Source organism: Lemur catta, chromosome 19 (genome assembly GCF_020740605.2).
Source record: "Lemur catta isolate mLemCat1 chromosome 19, mLemCat1.pri, whole genome shotgun sequence".
In the NCBI taxonomy this organism is placed as follows: domain Eukaryota; kingdom Metazoa; phylum Chordata; class Mammalia; order Primates; family Lemuridae; genus Lemur; species Lemur catta.
In genome coordinates, this window is record NC_059146.1 from 28,544,457 (window position 1) to 28,562,951 (window position 18,495).

The 18,495-nt window shown below is 46.8% G+C and overlaps 1 protein-coding gene across 2 annotated transcripts in view; it reads left to right on the top strand.

Moving 5' to 3' along the window:
- The first annotated feature begins 3,342 nt into the window (after positions 1–3,342).
- The window catches only part of DMAC2 (distal membrane arm assembly component 2), a 50,911-nt gene continuing 35,758 nt past the window's right edge, over positions 3,343–18,495 (top strand). For both annotated transcript variants that reach the window (XM_045531616.1, XM_045531617.1), the window contains exon 1: positions 3,343–3,421. The gene's annotated coding sequence lies outside the window, so the exon portion shown is untranslated. The remainder of the gene's footprint in view (positions 3,422–18,495) is intronic.

Genomic DNA, 18,495 nt, shown 5'->3' on the forward strand with positions numbered 1-18,495 from the left:
CTAGGAAACGGTGCTCTAAAGGGTGGAATTCAATGCCTGCTAACACTGATCATTGATGACATTGGCATCCATGAGAAGAGAGACATCTAATGATGACGATGACATCACTGACAGAATAAACTTCACTTATCAGCGAGTTAAATCAAAGTGTGGCCCACAGGGCCACATCCATCTGTGATTGGTCCTGTCCTCCACCTGTGAAATATTTAGGCCTCCAATAGTTAGAAGGATGAAAGATGCTATGTGGATCCTCTGGCATGACACTAGAAAGTACTAGGACACAAGACCCCTAGGGTTTCAGAGCAAGGCCACACCTTCTGGAGCAACAAAAAACATCTCCTGGGAGGCTTCTAGCCTTCCCAGAGACAGACAATCTCAACATGGGACATAAAGTGCCCAGGTAACCAGAGTTTCTCATCATGATCTCGGTTCTTTCGGACCCACCAACTCATCAGGTCAGGTGGGGAGAGAAGCATCAATCCTAAAACGGTAGTGGTGCATCCTGGATGAGACAAGGACAGGCAGCCCAGACTGTCACTGCGTCTGGCACTCTGCTCTGATTCCTGTTATGCAGCTGTCACCTGGAGACTCGTGGAGGGGTTACCGTGACCAGCCAGCAAAGAAGGACAAGTCTCCACAAACAGCAAATTGTGATTAAGGTAGCAAACAGCAAATTGAACTCAGCCTTCAATACCCACCACCCCTCCCACACCACCACGATCTTCCCTGACGTTACTCTTCAGCCTGGAGTCACGAGCTCTGTCACTTCCTGTTCACACAAATTGCCTAGAGATCTGGTGAACTTGTTCACTCACCTGACATAAGTTTTGGGGTAAAAGCATTTGTGCTTTTCCGCAGTGCTCCCAAGCAATGCTGAAAACGTCAGACTCCAGAGAATGTCCCCAAGGACACAGTCCCAGAAACTTTTCTCTGTGACTCTCCTAATCTTAGTCTTCTGTCCTGCTTTGATCACCAAGTACATCCAGCTCAAGCCTCTGCATCCATGATACCCTATCCATCTTCCATCCCTCCTGGCTCTCTAGCCCCCTGACCTCACCAGATTCTCTTATCTCTGTCCCTCTGTGGTCCTTCCCATGGCCTATGTGGGCCTGGACATCTAGTGTTTCCTCTGGAACCCATGTCAGGACATTAATCTGTGTCTTCAAGAATCTTATCCTTCCCTCATGTCCACATCTCACCCTTCACTACCATTGATGTTGGAAGAAGGTAACCCTCAACTTCACTGCACCAGCTCAGGGTCCACCACCTGAGTCCACCATTCAGAGTCCCCAACCCTAAAGCCACTCCCACTATAAAGCCCTGCTCCACGGTTCCACTTCATCCTCTTAATATCAAATGACATAGAATATCCCCAATCCCCACTCAAGCTCTAAAATTCCTCATCCCCAGTGAACCCCATCCTTCCAGGCCACACCTCACTGCCCACTTCTGGTTTCAGCACCCCACCTGGTGGAGAGGACTTGAGGGGACCCAGACCAGACCCAACGTGAGTAGCCATAAAAGCAAGACAAGTCAGATGGGAGATGCTGTGTCTCAGTTCTCATGTCGTGTGTGTGGACTCTTTGTAGGAAACACACACTGTCTTTGCGAAGAAAACATCAAAAGCCAGGAGGTGAGGACACAAATGTCTGCCTTCAGGAGGAAGCCAGGGTAGATGCTGGGTCAGGTGCCTGGCGTGGTCATTCAGGGCTGACAGCAGCCAAGATCTGTGTGTTCACTAGACGGCACCCGCCCACACCACTGCTCTTTTAAGGCCTTCTTACACATTACTTGGGTGTCATTAGAACAAGGTTGGTGATCAGTGCCACCTGGCTCAGGAGCCCTTCAGGCTACATTGGTGCCATAGAAAGTAAAACCATTTGGCCACAGAAAGGAAATTTCACAGCTCACAGCAAGTACTCCCCAGATATTGGGCAGCGGGGCTTATTCTTTCAACCACAGCGATACAGAAATGGCAGTGTGTCCCATGTTCATATACAAAAGCTTATGACAAAACTTTCCTTTCAGGCCTGTGTACTTGATCCTGGTAAAGTCTTGTCCCCTTAGTCAGACCTCCTTGTGCTCCCCCAGCCCGATGTGAGGTTCCTGCTTCCTGTCACCACCTCTGACATTGGCACCGTCAGCCAGCAGGGCTGCCCATCATATTGGGAAGTGGTGACAATGCACTGCAAATGGCACTGGTTGCCGTGTCACATGCTCATTGGCCAGGGCCAGGACCAGGTCCCATCACTAAGAATCCCACATCCTCCATGGAAAGGACCACTTCCTCCAGGATTAACATGAGTCACTCTCACTGATTTCTTCTAGAAGAGGAATGATTCTCCAGGAATAGAGGCCTAACCTAACCTGGACTGAAATCAACAGAACATTCCTTACATTTTCAGTGGATGTGGTTATTTCACTAATAAGACACAAGATCACAAAAATCGTTGTGGATAAAGTGGCTAATTCTCTCATGGACAAGATGAGGAAATTCCTAACAGATCAATTAATAGCACATGCAATAGAACACACAATCATAATCTTAAGCTCAACTTTAACATTTCTAATCAAAATAATGCTTCTGTACAAGCTGAACACCACAATTTAAGTTGCACACAATGGCTTGGACATGAAACATTTCCAAAACAAGGTCACATATTTCTTCAAGAAGATGATGCATCTAAAACCAGCAAAAAGGACTGTGGTGTCGGCCAGGCACAGTGGCTCACGCCTGTAATCCTAGCACTCTGAGAAGCCAATGTGGGAGGATCACTCGAGGTCAGGAGTTCGAGACCAGCCTGAGTAAGAGCAAGATCCCGTCTCTACTAAAAAAATAGAAAGAAATTAGCTGGACAACTAAAAATATATAGAAAAAATTAGCCAGGCATGGTGGTGCACGTATGTAGTTCCATGTAGTTCCAGCTACTTGGGAGGCTGAGGCAGAAGGATCACTTGAGCTCAGGAGTTTGAGTTTGCTGTGAGCTAGGTTGACGCCATGGCACTCTAGCCTGGCAACAAAGTTAAGATTCTGTCTCAAAAAAAAAAAAAAAAAGGATTGTGCTGTAATTTCTACTGATAGATCCAGCACAGTCTCTGCATGATCATCCAGAAACCTAAAAAGGTACTATCGCGGATCATATTTTAAAATATGATGTCTCCTGGCTACTAATTATAAATGCTGCACATTATTATAATATTTTCGGGAACAAAAAGAGATTCCTGTTTTTTTTCCTGAACTGGCCACATTTCCTGTGTTACCACCCACAATAGGCAGGAAATTTCGATTAGGATCCTGCATTTTTCAGCAGCCCCACCTTCTCAACAAAGATAAACGTCCTGAAACTGCGGAAATAACGTGTTACTTAGCTGGACTGAGGTCTCATGCCTGTTTCTCTGCTGACCGCCTGATCCTGTTGGGGTGAGTCTCTGGACTGTATTTGAGGAGGGGAGGGGTCTCAATGTGGAGAGAACCATGAGATGGGGAGGAGATCTCCATGGGATCTGGGGTGCTTGGTGTACAGAATGGGGAGATTTCAGAGAATGAAATTCCACAGTCCAATCCTGTGGAAAGAGAAGCTCCAGGGGGGAACAAGGACAGACCTGGTGCCTTGGAGGACTCTTCCTAAGTGAGGGGAGGAATTCACGGCAGATCAGTGTGGAAATGGCCTCTGAAGACTGAGGTCAGGCAATAAATAGGGCCACGAGCAGTCTGTTTGGGGGCGGGAAGACTTCAAGGGGCAAATTTTGCTTGTGTCAGAAAAAAAGTGAAGCTCTGAGGATGGGAAATACTCTGTCAGTGTAAAAGCGACCCTGGAAAGACACTGCGTACTCTGACATATTCTGAGTCCTAGACTCCTCTGTCGCTCCTCTCTCGCTGTATTCTTGGGGCTCGTCACTCTCCAGCGCTGTGCACACATCTCCACACTTCTAGGCTCCAGCACTCCCTGGACTCCAGGGTCTGGACTCCTGCCTACCCACACTCACTGTTTCCACGCGTCCGATCTGTGCACCTTCCGAGGGTTTCTGGGCCCTGGGCCTCATCCTCCTCCCCAGCCCAGGCTCCTATTTGGCCTCTGCCGGGGTATAACTAACTTTTATTAACTAACAAATCTTCTTGCTGTCCTCCTACGTGACAAAGGTGGAGCCTGTGCTTTTCCACTGTGTTCCCACCCATAATTGTGATGCTATAACTACCCCACCCAAAGCCCTCCTTGGTCAGAGCCGGACTCCGGGAAACACTGGCCCTCCCTCTGAAAACCTCTATTGCTTTTCTCTATTACTCATACAAGGCGGGCCCTTCTTCCCCACCCTCCCCCAGGCTGGTGGCCAGGCCCCTCCCCTGCTCGAACAGCCCGCTGCTCAACCTCTCCTGAAAGACTTGCTGCCTCAGCTTCAAATGCCTCCGCCATATTGCTGACTTCTCCCTCCTCAAACTTGTGAATTCTTTCCTTACTGGGATTCTCACCTGTCTCTCACCTTTATCCTTTGTGCCAAGAACAGTATTGGCCTATTTACTGGAACCCCCTGCACTAACCCTCTAGGTCTTGAGGCCCAGCAGATTTTTGTCTAGATATGCATCATTCTAACTCTCTGGACACACACACACACACACACACACACACACACACATAAATGGCCCAGTGGCTGCCCCTACCCCAAATCACACTGGAATTGGACTAAGCCCACTGCCTTTGAGTCCTGGCTCTGAATGTGTCCACAAGGGGCCTCCCTGAAGCCAATTCCTTTTGAGGCGGCCCTGGGATTTCTCTCTTCCCTTAATGAACTCCTTTCACACTGACTATGCTTTGGAGCCTTCCAACTTCCCATCTCCCCACTGACCAGGACCCCATTCTCTCTGTCCTCACTGTCCACCTCTAATGTCCTGCATCACACAGATTCTGAATTGTTTCTTCAGAAGTATTTACACACTGCAGTGGATACTGTTGGTGCACTGCTCATATCCACGTCCCCAAGTTACTCCTTCACACCTCCCAGGTGCCCACATCTGCAGAGTTTTGCCCTCAGCTGCAGGGCTCTCACCCCCTTTCTGAACACAGCCAACAGCCGGTGTCTCACTGGCACACAGATCTAAGGGTCCCCAAACTGAGGTCACCTCTGTGCTGCAGTGTATACTCCCAAGCCTCTGTGGGATCAGGCTTAATTCTCCCATTGAACCTGATCATTGCCAGGTTCCTTGCCCAGCTCGGCTTGGATTCCCTGGAACGCTCCTCTGTGATTCTCTTTAAACACCATCTCATGGTTTGCTTCTACAAAAAGAGATGCAACAGTTGGTACTGGAAGTAGTCCTAGGATGCTAACTCTAATGACAATTTTGAGAATTGAATACTCCCCAAGGAAGCCAGTGAGCACCTCATCACAACTGCTAGGTGGAAGGCTGACAATCCCCAGTCGTGGGTCATTGTGGGATCACTGATATTTCACTTTGGTTGATCTTGGATGAACTACAGGGGATGCACTGCTGCTATGTCATCTCTGGACTTGATAATTCTAGGGGAAATGACAAAAACAGATGTGCAAAATTGGATGGCTGCTAACATGGGGCATTGATGCATTGAAAAGAAATAAGGACAGACTCATACCAATCACTCAACAGTTTAAAGTATCATGTGATGCTTTTGGAGATTTGTATTTTTTACTTAGAGTGTTTTCTGTGTTTAGGCTCCTTTTTGATTCCATATGAAATATAGGATGGTTTTTACTAATTATGAGGGAAATGATATTGGTATTTTGCTGGGAATTGCATTGAATCTGTAAATCATGTTGGGCAAAATGGATATCTTAACAATATTGATTCTTTTGACTACATGAGCATGGGATTTTTTTCCATTTATTGTGTCATCTATAATTTCTTTCATCAGCGTTTTATATTTGTTCCTGTAGAGATGTTTCATCTCTTTGATTGAGAATATTCCTAGGTTTTTCTTAATCTATCATGAATTGTATTTGGTTCTTGATTTGATTCTCAGTGCAGCTGCTATTAGTGCATAGGAATGCTAGTGACTTATGTACATTAATTTTGTAACCTGAATCTTTCCTGAATTTATTTATCAATTCCCAGAGTCCTTTGGAGGAGTCCTTAGAGTTTTCTAGATATAAGATCAAATCATCAAAAAACAGGCATAGTTTGACCTCCTCTTCTCTGATGTGGATGACCTTTATTTCTTTCTTTTGCCTGAATGCACTGACTAGGACGTTCAGTAGTGTGTTGAATAGAAGTGGTGACAGGGGGCATCTTTGTCCTGTTGCAGTTCTTAAAGGGAATGCCATCAAGTTTGCCCCATTCAGGCTGGGCACGGTGGCTGACGCCTGTAATCCTAGCACTCTGGGAGGGCGAGATGGGAGGATAGCTCGAGGTCAGGAGTTCGAGACCAGCCTGAGCAAGAGTGAGACCCCGTCTCTACTAAAAATAGAAAGAAATTAGCTGGATAACTAAAAATATATACATAAAAAATTATCCAGGCATGGTGGCGCATGCCTGTAGTCCCAGCTACTCGGGAGGCTGAGGCAGTAGGATCACTTGAGCCCAGGAGTTTGACGTTGCTGTGAGCTAGGCTGACGCCATAGCACTCTAGCCCAGGCAACATAGCGAGACTCTGTGACAAGAAAAAAAAAAGAACTTTTCCCCATTCAGTATGATGTTGGCTGTGAGTGTGCCATATATGGCTTTTTTATTGGTTCAATTAGTTTAAAATACTTTTATTGGAATAATATTGAATTTAAAACAGATTATGAAACATGATGCTATTTGAACCCTTAGAAATCACTAAATTATAATATTTTGAAATTTATATCCTTCTAATTCAAACTCTTTTGATGATTTAATTGCTTCTGAATTTTTTCCCAGATATGGTATTTTACAACTACTTTACCTTTTTTATTTCAAAACATTAAGGAAGTACAGATGTTTTGGATACATGGCTTGATTTAGGGCTATAAATGGCTTTAATTATTTTGAGGTATGTTCCCTCTATGCTTGTTCATGGTTTTCAACATGAAGATATGCTGGATATTATTGAATGCTTTTTCTACATCTATTGAAATGATCATATAATTTTTGTTTTTAATTCTGTTTATGAGCTGAATCACATTAATTGATTTGTGTACGGTAACCATGCTTGCATCCCTGGGATAAACTCACTTCATTATAGTGAATTATTTTTCTGATGTGCTGTTGGATTCGGCTCACCAGTATTTTCTTGACTTTGAAGTATGAGTTAAAGAGGATTTTCTCCTTCTCAATATTATGGAACAGTTTCAGTAGGATAGGTACCAGCTCTTTGTAGTTCTGGTAGAATTCAGCTGTGAACCTATCTGGTGCTGGGATTCCTTGTTGTTGTTGCAGGATGTTTTATTACTGTTTCAATCTTGCTCCTCATTGCTGCTTTGCTATGGATTTTCATTTCTTCCTGATTCAAGCTTGGGAAATGCGCATTTCCAAAAATTCATCCATCTCCTCTAGATTTTCTTGTTTGTGTGCATAGAGATTTTCATAGTAGTCTCAGATGATATTTTGTACTTCTGCAGTATTGGTTCTGATGTCTCCTTTTTCATTTGTGATTGAGCTTATTTGAATCCTTTCTCTTCTTTTCCTGGTTAATCTAGCAAGTAGTCAATCGACTTTTGTTTCATCAATCCTCTGTACTGTGGGGATTTTTTGTTTGTTTCCATTTCATTTATTTCTGCTCTGATTCTTGCCATTTCTATTCTTCTGCTAGATTTGGGTCTGGTTTGTTCTTAGTTTTCTATGTCCTTGAGGCATAATATGAAGTTGGTAATTTGTGGTCTTTCTGTCTTTTTTATGTAGGCATTGGGATCTATGAGATTCCCTCTTAGCTCTGCTTTTTCTGCAACCCAGAGATTTTGATAACTTGTGTCATTTTTGTCATTCAATACAAAAAAAATTGAAATTTCATCTTGATTTTATCATTGACCCGAGGATCATTCAGCAGCAGGCTGCTTATTTTACAAGTATCTGTGTAGTTTTGAGAGTTCTTTTTGGAGTATATTTCTGGTTTTATTCTGCTGTGGTCTGACAAGATACATGGTATGATTTCAATTGTTTTGAATTTGTTGAGACCTGTTTTGGGCCTAAGATATGATTAATCCTGGAGAATGCCCCATTTGCTACTGAAAAGAATGTGTATTCTGTAGTTTTGTGGTAGAAGATGTTCTATAAATGTCTGTTAAGTCTGTTTGATTTAGATTTTGGTTTATCTCTTGTTAGACCCATTTATTCTAGAGGCCCATTTAAATCCAGTTTTTCTCTGTTGATAGTCTGTCGCATTGATAAGTCTAGTTTTGTTAGTGGAATGTTGAAGTCTCTGCATATTCATGATATTATTGTTTATTTCTTTCCTTAAGCCAAATATTATTAGTTTTATAAAGGTGGGAGCTCCTGTGTTTCATGCATATATACTTAGCATTGTTATTCTTGTTGTTGAATCAATCCCTCTATCATTATATAATGACCAATTTTGTCTCTGTTAATAGTTCTGGATTTAAAGTCTATTTTTTCTGATATAGGAACAGCTACTCCTTCTCACTCTGGGATTCTTTTACCTCTTTCCTCAACAGAACGAGTGCACAAACACAATAGGTACTACTCAAGAGGTGTTTTAAAAACAAATGTTCACTACATTTGCTCCAACATATCCCTGGTAGCGGCACTGACATGCAGCACCCTGTCCTCAGGGGGGTGAGAGTGCTCAGTCTCCCAGCTCCCTCCCTGGCCTGCCAGCAGTGATGACGATGGGGCAACAGTGGGGCTGCACTCCAGGAAGATGTACTTCTCTGGGGCTAAGCACTCAGAATGGTGCTGGCTATAGAACCCAGGGTTCAGAAGCCAGCAGGGCCCTACTGTGCCTTCTCTCTGAAGCAATGTCATTGCACCTCCTTGTATCAGTCCAGACCTGTGGAAGTGGATGGGCCCTCTTGTAGCTCAGATTACCATGGCCGTGGGGGCAGTGTGGAGCCCTAGGTTTCCCTTGCCTGCCTCTTCCCACATGTGGGCACCTGCCCAGGGTAATTCCAGTCCTACCAAGCAATTCACACTACTTCCCTCTCCTTCACTTTGGGTGCCTCTCATTGCTTCTCTATTGATTACCAGTGCTCTCTAGAGGAGCCATCTTAAGATGAACATATACTCTCCACATTGGATCCTCTCTGTTTGAGTGGCGTGTGGAAGTTGCCTCTAGTCCACCATCGTGGTCTCTCTCCCTTGCCTCTGTCTTCTAGGCACACCTGGGGTTCCAATGAGGGCCCACCCAGATAGTCTAGGATAATCTCCCCATCTCAAGAGCATTTATTTCATCACATCTGATTTCATCACATCACTTTATGATAAAATATAAAGTCTCTTTTATCATAAAAGGGAACATTCACAGGTTCCTAGAATTACAATTACAGCATGGATATATTTGGAGGTCTCTACTCAGCCTATCACACTGCCTCTCTCCTGCTCACCAGAACTTGCAGTTTACCCCTCATAGGAGGGCCCAGTGTGGGAATGGCATGTCTCACCATCCTCTATAAGCTCCTACTGCATCAAAGGGCCTCACACACTGGTCCCACCCCACTCTGTCCAAGCTCTTCCTTTCCTGGTGTGCCTCCAGAAATGTGTGTTGGTGCCACCTTGTGGAAGCACACCATCACAGCCGGTGAGCACCCAATAGAAGTACAACCAAGACTCATATGTAACTTTTAAAATTTCTAACAGCCATATTGAAAATGTAAACAGAGAAAAGTGAAATAATTTAAATGATATATTTCATGGAACCAGTATATTCATTATCAATTCATCATGTGATCAAGGAAAAATTCTGTTACCTTAAATTCTTATTTTCATACTAGGCCTTTGAAATTTTTTATGTATTTTAAACCTGCAGCACCTCTGAATTCAGACTAGCCACACTGCAAATGCTCCGAGGCCACATAGGTGCATGGCTACTATAACAGAACTCACAGCTCTAGGAATTTGGGTGGAAGAGACGGGGTGGGGAGACTGATGTGGGAACTCTCAGAAGGAGCCTGTGGGAGGGGTCCTTGAGGAGGTGGACATGCTTGTGTGTACCTGGCCTTGGTCTGGCTACAATGCCAGGTTTTCTGGCCAGCCAGAGGATTGGCACAGGTGTAAAATTACTGACCTGGGTTCCCATCTCAAATCACCATGTTTCCCATGAGCTTTTCCAGCCTTAAGTTTTTGGTTATTATTGTGGTCCCTGAGCCCTGGAGGACCCATGTTGGGGGAGCAGCCTAAAATCCCAGTGAGTAGAGAAAGCTGAGGGCCCAGGGCAGAGGAGAAGGTCTGGCAGAGCAGGCCAGAGTGTACAAAAGAGTGTGTGAAGCAGACAGATGGGTGAAGTGCCTGGCCCAGGTAAACATTTTGCAGAATATCATGTTGCTATGCTGCATTGAAAATAGCATGATAATCAGACATGAAGAACAAGAAATGGGAGGTATTCTGAGGACCTTACTAGGGAATAGCACTCTGAAGGGTGGAACACACGATGCCTGCAAACACTGAAGATGGATGACAATGGCATAAGTGACAACAGAGACATCCAATGATCATGACGTCAGTGACAGGATGAGCTTCATTATCAGAATTTAAAGCAAAGTGTGAGGTTTCCATGGTCCGCAGGACCACAGCCATCTGTGACCAATCACACATGTGCTCCACCTGTGAAATATTTTGGCCTCCAATATTTAGAAGGAGGACAGATACTGTGTGGACCCTCTGACATGACCCAAGAAAGCAGTAGGACCCAGATCCTCTGGATTCCAGAGCAAGGAAACACCTTCTGGGGCAAAAAAAAACACAAAACAATCCAGCTCCTGAGAGCTTTTGAAACCTACCCAGAGACACACCATCTCAACATATGACATGAAGTGCCCAGGTAGCCAGAGCTTCTCATCACGATCTGGGTTCTATCAGACACACCAACTCATCAGGTCAGGTGGGCAGAGAAGCAACCATCCTAAACTGGTAGTGGTGCATCCTGGATGAGACACGTCCAGGCAGCCCAGACTGTCACTGCATCTGGCGCGCTGCTCTGATTCCTGTTATGCAGCTGTCACCTGGAGACTCGTGCAAGGGTTACTGTGACCAGCCAGCAAAGAAGGAGAAGGCTCCACAAACAGCAAATGGAGCACAGCCCTCAAAGCCCACCTCACATTATGTACCCCCACAATCTTCCCTGACACTATTTTTCAGCCTGGAGTCACGACCTCTGTCACTTCACATTCACACCATCGCCTGAAGATTTGGCTAACTTGTTCACTCACCTGGCATAGGTTTTGCGGTAAAAGAGTTTGTGCTTTACAGTAGGGCTCCCAAGAGAAGAGATGCTGAAACAGCAGACACCAGAGGATGTCCACAAGGACACCGTCCCAAAACCTTTTCCAGTTTGACTCTCCTAATCTTAGACTTCTTCCCAGATTTGATCACCAAGTACCCCCAGCTCCAGCCTCTGCATCCACGGTACCCTATCCACCCTCCAGCCCTCCTGACATCACCAGATTCTCTTATCTCAGTCCTTTTATGACCCTTCCCATGGTCCATGTGGGCCTGGACATCTGCTGTTTCCTCTGAAGCCCATGTCAGGACACTAATCTGTGTCTTTAAGAGCCTTCTCCTTCCCTCATGGCCCCATCTCACCCTTCACACCGATTGAAGTTGGAAGAAGGGCACCCTCAACTTCACTGCACCGGCACCGGCTCAGTTGCTCTTCCCTTAACAGGTGGGTCCACCCCACTCAGAGTCCTCAGCCCCACCCTAAAGCCACTCCCACTATAAAACCCTGTTCCATGGTGACACTACATCCTCTCACGACCAAATCACATCTGACACCCTCAATCCCCACTCAAGCCCTAAAATTCCTCATCCCCAGTCAGTCCGAACCTCCCGGGACACACCTGACTGCCCACCTCTGCTTCCAACACCCCACCTCGGGGGCAGGTCTTGAGAGGACCCAGACCAGGTCCAACGTGAGTAGCCATAAAAGCAAGACAAGTCAGATGGGAGATGCCATCTCTCAGTTCTCATGTCGCGTGTGTGGACTCTCTGTAGGAAACACACACTGTCTTTGTGAAGAAAACAACAAAAGCCAGGAGGTGAGGACACAAATGTCTGCCTTGAGGAGGAAGCCAGGGTGGGTGCTCCGTCATCGGGAGCCTGGTCGGGCCCTTCAGGAGCCAAGATCTGTGTGACCACTAGATGGCGCCGGTCCCCACCGCTGCTCTTTTAAGGCCTTCTTACACATTGCTTGAGTCCTTAGAACGAGGTTGGTGATCCCCGCCGCTGGGCTCATCAGCAGGTGAGGCTGCGTCGCTACCAAAGAAAGTAAAACCTATTTGCCACAGAAACGAAACTTCACACCTCACAGGGAGTATTACCTGGATGTTGGATGGTGAGGGTTATTCCGTCACCCACAGTGGTACAGAAACATCAACATGTCCCATCTTCACATACAAAAGCTTATGACAAAACTCTCCTTTTCAGGCCTGTGTACTTGATTCCGGTAAAGTCTTGTCCCTTTAATGAGACAGCCTTGTGCTCCCCCAGCCCCTTGTGAGGCTCCAACTGCCCCTAACCACGTCTGACAATTGCACCGTCCGTCACCCGGCAGGGCTTCCCGCCATGTTGGAACTTGGTGACGATGCACTGAAAATGGCCGGGGTTGCCCTGTCACATGCTCATTGGCCAGGACTAGGTTCGTCACTGGGAACGTCACATCCTCCGTGGACATGACCACTCCCTCCGGACTAACTTGAGTCACTCTCACTCGAGAACTCTCAAGAGAAAGACTCCAGGAAGAGAGTCCTAACCTTGGACTGAAACCAACGGAACACTCATCGCGTTTTCTATGGGCTCGCTTACTTCCTCTGTACAAAAGGCGGTCATCAACAGCGCCGTGAATATACTGGCTGATTTTATGACAGACAAGATGATGGAATTCCTATCACAGCAATTAACGGCACCTGGAACGGAACACACAATGGCCATCTTAACACCGATTGCATCAGTTCTGATCAAACCAACGCTCGTATGTCTACTGAAGGCCACCCTTTCGGTTGCATACAACAAGTTGGATGTGCAAGCTTTCCGAAACAAGGTCACAGATTTCTTCGACAAGATGAAGCGTCCAACACCAGCACAAGTGATTCTGGTGTAATTTCTCCTTATACATCCAGCACGATCTCGGCACGATCATCCAGAACACTGACAAGGTAACATCGCACGTTATTTTTGAAAAAATAATGTCTCCCGGCAAATTTGCAGCGGCGATGTGGATGCATTGCTAATTATAAATCCTACCAATTGTGATAACATCTGCGGGAGGAAAAAGAGATTCCGGTTTTCTTTCCCGAACTGGCCACGTTCCTGGGGTATCACCCACAAGACCCAGAAAATTTCAATCAGGACACTTGCTTTGTTTCACCGAGTCCTCTGCCCCGGAAGAAATCCTTGAGGATCTGCACCCTCGATGTCGTCCACCTGTGCACACGTCTCCGTGCTGCTGGGATCAAGCACTCCCTGGAGTCCAGGATCCGGATTCGCATACACCCACACTCACATGAATCTTGAAACTAAAAAATAAAGTGAGATTTAGCTGGACTGAGGTCTCATGCTTGTTTCTGTGTCCACCGCCTGCTCGTGCTGGGCTGAGTCTCTGGCCTGTGTCTGAGGAGAGGAGGAGAGGAGGGGTCTCACTGTGGAGAGGGGCATGAGATGGGGGAGAAGGTCAATATGGGTCTGGGGAGCTGAGGGCTGGGGGCCTGCTGGGTGTAGGGAAAGGGGAGATTCAGGGGGTGAAATTCCGTAGTCGAGTCCTGTGGCTCTTTGAGAACCTGCTGATCAGAAAGAGAAGCTCCAGGTGGGAACAGGACAGATCCTGGTGCCCTGGGTGGGAACATCCTAGATGAGGGGAGGAACCAAATGCAGATCAGAGTGGAAATGGCCTCTTTGAAGACAGAAATCTGACAATAAATGGGGCCCTGACCAGTCTATTTGGGCGTGGGACGCCTTCAAGGGACAAATTTTGCTGGTGTCATAAAAAAAAGAGAGTTAAGCCAGGAAGAATTCCCCGGCAGTACAGAAGCAACCTTCACGGTGTCCTGTACACACTGACATCTTCTGAGTCCTAAATTCCCCTGCCCTCCTACCTGTGAGGACTTTGGGGGCTCTGCACTTTCCGGGGACATCCATGTGTCTCCACACTTCGGGGACCATGCACTCCCTGGACCCACAGTCTGGATTGCCGCAACCCCACGCTGTTTCCACACTTCAGGCCGGGGCACTTTCCAACGTTTTCTGGGTCCCAGAGTTCTTTCTCCTCCTCCACTGTCCTGGCTCCTTTTGGCCTCTTCTGGGGTCTAATTTTCATTACCAAACAAATTCTCTGGAGTCCGCATACAGGACAGAGGGGGAGATTTTGCTTTTCCATACTGTGCCCACCCATACTTGCAAAGCTATTGCCCAAAGCCCTCTTTGTGATCATGCTGCCCAAATCTCTCCCTGGTCAGAGAAGGATACTGGAAAACACTGGGCCTCCCTCTGGAAACCTCTACACCCTGCCACTTTTCCCCACCCTAGGCTGGCTCTTCACTCCCTACACTGCCCCTAGGCTGGTGGTCAGGCCCCTTCTCACCCCGACACCCCCTGCTCAAACTCCCTCTCTCTTCAGAAAGACTTGCTGCCTCAGCTCCACTTGCCCCCACCCTATCGCTGACTCTCCCTCCTCATCCTTGTGACTTCTTCCCTCAATGGGTTCTCCTCATTTTCTCTCTTTGTCCCTTGTGTCATGACCCATGTTGGCCCCTTTGCTGGGACCCCCTGCACTAACCCTCTGGCTCCTGAGGTCCAGCAGCCTTGTGTCTAGACATACATCAGTTTAACTCCCTGGACAGACAGACAGACACACACACACACACACACACACACTCACACACACACTCACACAAAGACAGATGGCCCAATGGCTGCCCCCACTCCAAGTCACCCTAGAATTGGACTAAGCCCCATCCATTTGACTCCTGGCTCTGAGTCTGCCCACAGGGACCCTCCCTGAAGCCACTTCCTTCTGAGGTGGGTCTGGGGCTCCTCCCTTGCCTTAATGAACTCCTTCCACACTGACTATGCTTTGGAGCCTAGAGCCTCCCACCTCCTCTCTGCCCACTAGCCCACCTCACGCTCACTTTTCATCTCTAATGTCCTGCATGCCACGGATTCTGATGTGTTTCTTCAGAAGCATTTAAACACTGCAGTGGGTACTGTCGGTGCCCCGCTCAGATCCCCTTCCCCAAGCTGCTCCTTCACACATCCAAGCTGCCCACATCTGCAGAGATTTGCACATGGGAAGGGTGACTGCTATTCACCTTCCTTCTGGCAACGGCTGGCAGCCAGTGTCTTACTGTCACACTGATCTCTGGGTCCCCATACTGCGGTCACCTCTGTGCTGCCATGTGTGCGCCACAGCCTCCCTGGGATCAGGCTTGAGTCTCCCATTGAACCTGATCATTGCCAGTGTCTTGCCCAGCTCTGCTTGGATTCCTTGGAGCACTTCCTCAATAAATTTCTTCAAACACCATCTCACAGTCTGCTTCTGGAAAAAGATACCCTACAGTTCATACTGGAGGTATTCCCAGGAAGTCAACCATAAGGGTAGTTTCGGGGTTGGATGACTTCCCAAGGAAGCCAGTGAGCACCTCACCACAGCTGCTAGGTGGATGGCTGACAGTCCCCAGGGCATGTGTCCACTGTGGGATCGCTGATATTTCATTATGGGGGACCCTGGATGAACTACCGGGGATGCACTGCTGGGAGATTGCCTCTGGGTATGATAATTCCAGGGGAGATGATCACAACTGGTGTGTGGGATGGGACGGCTGCTACCAAGTGGCATCGAGGCCCTGAAGAGAAAAAGGACAGACTCAGACCCATCACTCAGCAGTTTAAAGTACAGTGTCAAGGTGGAAGTGATCCTCATCTCCTGCAGCCCAAGGGAAGGTATCCTTGAGGACCAGCCACAGGACTTAACCCCAAAGAGGAAAAACATCGAAGGACCCAGGAGAGGGGTGAATCCTTACCCCACCCTGAGCAGGCAATAAAGCTTCACATTTCAGACAATCTCTCACCAAGCCCTATGTGTCTCTCTCTCTTCACCCGGCCCACATTGTTATCTTTTTGCTATATTAACTCTGTTGTTATAATGTTTTCCTGAGTTCAGGGAGAAATGCTATGAAAGCATCAACCCTGAGATGTTTAGAAACCCCTCCATCTGTAATACATTGAACAGCCCTAAATTTGGGCTGGCATTTGATGTGAGGTCAGCCCTGTGAAGGAGTTTGCTCATGACCAGTGGATTCTGGGCCGACCCTGATTGGTTAGCACCAGAACTGAATTGCACAATCTAGCATAGCAGCAGGGTAAACAACCAAAAGGTTCAGATGTGGGTTCAGGGACTCCCTGAGATGGGACTCCTACACAAAAAGCAAGAAAACAGGACAAAATGCATGAGCCCAGTAGGGTCCTCAGGAGGACCAGTTAGCACTGCACTGGTGAAAGGGACACCAGTGTCACTGAGATGCAAATCATGGTCACTTCTCTGAGATCAGATCTGAATGTAGGAAAACCTGTACAGAGCTGTGTTCCATAGTGCCAGTGGGATGATAGGGTCCGGGAATGACAGAAACCAGCACTATGCCATCAAAACCAGGACAGGCATAATAACTAGGCAGCGGTACCATAAGCCCGTAAGGAGAGGTTGAGCTGCAAAGATTTGGGGAGACATCTCATACAGCACACTGTCTGTACGGACAACAGATGTGGACAGCCAAGGAGTGTGTCACTTACAGGGCATTCCACAGACATACTCAAGAGCAGAAGGCTGATGTCAGCCGCCCCATATAACATCGTGATCGTTGCTATGTAACAATCTGAGACAGATTTACATTCAGAAATTCTGGATGGATAAAAAGGTTGAGTTCCCTGAAAGAGGGTCCCTTCAAGACCAAGGCAAGTGTACAGCAGTGCGCTGCACCAGTTCATCCTGGACGGAACCTACAGCCATTAGCAGATGACAGGGGACTGCTGCCAATGTCCTTGACTGTAGCTCCACTGTAGCTGCTGTGAGAGATGCTTTCCTTTCCCTAGAGCGGTGCGTGACACGCCTTCAGATACGTGCTGTGCGGAGAAGAGCTGGGAAATATATGTTTTCAAAACACATCAGGAGATGCATCGTAATTATTCCCACTTACGTGGAAGTAACAGCAGTGTACATCACAGCCTCTCCTCCCACCTCTCACCTTCTCTCTCATGGTGCCCCAGTAGAGTCCTAAGGGACCTGCCCATCTCGACACTCTGTGGTACATCACATGCGCCAAATTAATTTGGTGGGCATGGCCAGAGGGGCAGGCCCTGTGGGGACATATTCCTGAGCCTCTACATGTGACCCCACCAGCAGGGTGGTCCTGCAGCAGTCAGATTCTTACACCAGAGCTTATGCTTTTGATGACCCATACTTTAATGTCACATTGAGTCACCTTCCCTACACCTGTTAATTTTAGATGTCACCAGCCCAACCATACTCACAAGGATGGCATGTACGCCCCACATAACAATGGTGAGAGTGGCAAAAAATTTTCTGCCATGGTTTAAAAACACAACACATTCTACTGCTGATGGGCATTTGGGTGACTTCCTGTTTGAGCTTATTAAGTTGGATCTCTGTGAATGTTCCAGTTCAAGTCTGTCGTGAGCACGTGTCTGTCTTTCTCTAGAATATACACTGAGGAGATACATGGGTTCTACAGTTCCTGAGATACTTTTCCTAGAATACTGGCCTCCAGTACCATCCGAGTTGCTGCAAAAGACATTATTTCATTCCTTTTCACGGCTGAATAGTACTCCATGGTGTATGTATGTACATACAAACATGTGTATGTGTGTGTGTGTATATGTATAGATACAGTTTCTTTATGTATAACACCTCAGTTGATGGCCAGTTAGATTCATGCCATTTCTTTGTAATTGTGAATTGTGCTGCATTGAACGTTCAAGTGCAGGTATGATTTTGATACAATGACTTCTTTTCCTTTGGGCAGATACATGGTAGTGGGATTGCTGGATCGCATTCATGGTAAGTCTACTTTTATTTCTTTAAGGAACCTCCATACCGTTTTCCATACTGTTAGCAGTTGTACTTGTTTATATTCCCACCACCAGCATACAAGCGTTCCTTTTTCACCTCACCTGTGCACCATCTATTCTTTCTTGACTCTTGGATAATAGCCATCCTGATTGGGCGTAATGGGTATCTCATGGTGGTTTTAATTTGCATTAACCCAATGATTAGTGTGGTTGAGCATGTTTTCGTACGTTTCTCGGCCATTTGTATACCTTCTTTTCACAAAAATCCCTTCATGTCTTTTCCCCCTTTGAAATGGGCTTGTTTTATTTTTTTCTTGTTGATT